The following is a 2,877-nucleotide window of genomic DNA, read 5'->3' as shown; positions in this document are numbered from 1 at the left end:
TATATATATATACGCTTTGCTGGTTTTTGTGTTTCTCTAGAGAACCCAATCTAACACACCATGTTCTTCTCTCTGAAGACAGGCAATGTAATTTTCCTCACTTTACAGATGCAGACTGAGGCACAGAGAGGGTAAGCAATTTGCCAATGGTTACTCAGCCACTTAGTGGCAGGAGCAGATCTTGAAACAAGTCTAGCTAGGCGTCTGCACAGGGGAAGACGCCCAGTGTCTGCCAGCTGCCCCAAGTCTACTCAATGGGGAAGATGCCATCATGTCCCTGCTCTTTCTGTTTCACAGCGAGTGACATCCTGAGCTTGCTAATCAGAGGGCTTGCTCTTCCACCTTTGGAATCTTGTCCTGAGTCGCGTAATGGAAAGAGCAGTGGCCTTGTTGTCAGGAAGCCCTCGTTCTAGGTGACCTTGAGCAAGTCATGCTCCTTTCTGTGGCTCAATTTCCCACCAAAAGACCCTTTACAATGAGATTCTAGTCAACCACTGACAGCCTCAGCCCCCACATCCTCACCTGCCACTTCTTTCCTTGTACCTTATTCCTTATGCAGTCTGATAGGAACTGTTGCTTCATGTCAGTATCCATGTGTCCCCTGCATTTCCCAGCCTCCCTGACAGTTAGCATGGGGTCATGTGACTTGCTCTGGCCAATGGACTACAAGAGGAAGTGACATCTGATACTTCCAGGCTGAGGCAGTTAAGAGCTGGGTGGCTCCACCCACCATAGAAGTCTCAGGGCTGTGTGTTCCAGACAAACAAGGGCTGCCTGGCCCCACTTGGGTTGCCAGGACTGAAAATAAACATCCTGTGCTGAGGTGTGCAGGTTTCTCTCATACTGCACCACACCCTATGCTTTCTTGTATGGCACTCTCCGGGCCCACAGTAGCATTCTCTAGCCAGCCAAGCTTGGCCTTGCCCCTGGGCCTTTGCACATGCCATTCCTGAATGCCTTTTCCCTCCTCCACCTGCTGAGCTCCTTTCCCCTTCCGCCCCAGCTCACTCCTGTTCTCTGCAGCCTTCTCTGACTGACTTGGGCAGAATTCATCATGCTCTTCTCTGATTCACCAAGTAGAACATTCCAGTCTCTCATCAGTCCATGCATAGCCTTCAGCTATCACCTGCTTCTGGCTGCCCCTGTAATCAATCCCGGTGAGGTCCTCCAGGGCAGGGATCATATTCTCACCTCTCTGCATCCTCTGGGCCTCACCCAGTGCCGGGTGCAGTAAGTACTCAGTTCCTGCTTCTTGCATGTGTGAATGATGGATGAACAAGCAAAAGGCATCGGTGTCCTCTCTGAACCCGACCTGCCCTCCTTGCTCCCTCTTAGGCTGGTCTACTTTCATGACCTGGCATGGAGCTAGGACCTTTCTCAGGAGTGTGGTCCACAGACCAGCTCCCACCAAGGGCTCAACCACACATTTAATTCTCCTTCTCAACCCAGTTGTCTTGTGTCTCCAGGAAAATCACTGCTTCAGAGCCTATTGTTTCTCCATCTCTAAACCATAGACACAACCACCCGTCTGTCAGTGTGTCATTCTGGGGTGGCTGGTGAACTGCTGTGGTGCTGGAAACCATACCGCCAGTATTTCAAATACCAGAAGGGTCACTCAAGGTGCACGGGTTTCTGCAGAGCTTCCAGACTGAGAGAGAACAGGAAGAAAGGTGTGGCGATCTGCATCAGGAAATCAGCCAATGAAAACATTAGGGGTCACAGCAGAACACTGTCAGGTACAGGCTGGAAGATGAAGCCCTAGAGGGGAGGAGCTCAGCATGCGCAGTGGCTACCGCGGCAAGCTCATACCGGCCGGCGGTCGTGATGGTGGCCCAGCACCGGGTGGCATTGCACTCTGCTGTGCACGGAGTTGCCATAGGCTGGAGCCCCGTTGACAGCAACTCATAACGACAAAGTCATCGCAAAGCAGCTTGCTCCAGGGAACAGCTTGCATGGGCCCTCGGCCTGGTAGGTGGTCTCTGACGGCCTGGGAGGAGGAGGTGGGGGGTCTGGAGTGCCCCTGTCCGGGAGGGTGAGCTGGTGGCCCCCTCCTCATCTTTAAAGTGAAGGTGCTGCACACAGCCATCAGCAGGGTGACCGCAGGAGTCCCCATGCCTGCCGTGTGCAGCCAAGCCCTGTGGCTGCTGAGCTTCCTTCAAAATCCAAGCCCCAGAGTGGAAAACTCCAGGTTCTTGTCCATCAACTGGAAATCTCCAGACCCCAGCATGGGCAGACAGCAGGAAGGATGGGACGAAATTCATGAGTTGGGAAGCCCCTCTCCAGTTCCCACCTGCTAGATGGTATTCCCTGGAGTCCACTAGTGCATGGAAAAATACTGGAAGTTACAAGAGCTTCATGTGCACTTCCCTGGAGGCAAAGCCGTGTTCCCCAGTAGCTGATATCTGACTTATGGATGGGCAGCTCCCACCTGCCCTTCAGTGGGATGTAGATATGCCCTCACTTTGAAAAGATTGAACCGACCCCCGCTAGCAGCAAATCCTTCCTCGCCATCACCTTCACTTGCTGCATGTACAGCTTTTAAGTCACTGAAAAGGCTTCGAGCCTTTCCTTGCCCTAAAGTAAGGCCAAGGAGCTCTGGTGATGCAGTGGTTAAAGCATTAGGCTGCTAACCAAAAGGCCAGTGGTTTGAACCCACCATCCGTTCGGTGGGATAAGGATGAGGCAGTCTGCTTCTGTCAAGATTTATAGTCCTGGGAACCTTAGGGAGCAGTTCTACTCTGTCTGGTAGGGGCACTGTGAATCGGGATCGACTCAATGGTAGTGGGTTTTAAAGGAAGGCTAAATAAGAACCGTATGCGCCTGATCCAACTTACCCATGGATTAGACTTAGACGAACTTAGGGACGGTTCTCATCTG

Source organism: Orycteropus afer, unplaced genomic scaffold, assembly GCF_000298275.1.
Source record: "Orycteropus afer afer isolate SDZICR_OR568_19922 unplaced genomic scaffold, OryAfe1.0 scaffold00038, whole genome shotgun sequence".
NCBI lineage: Eukaryota > Metazoa > Chordata > Mammalia > Tubulidentata > Orycteropodidae > Orycteropus > Orycteropus afer.
This window is presented reverse-complemented; position numbering follows the sequence as displayed.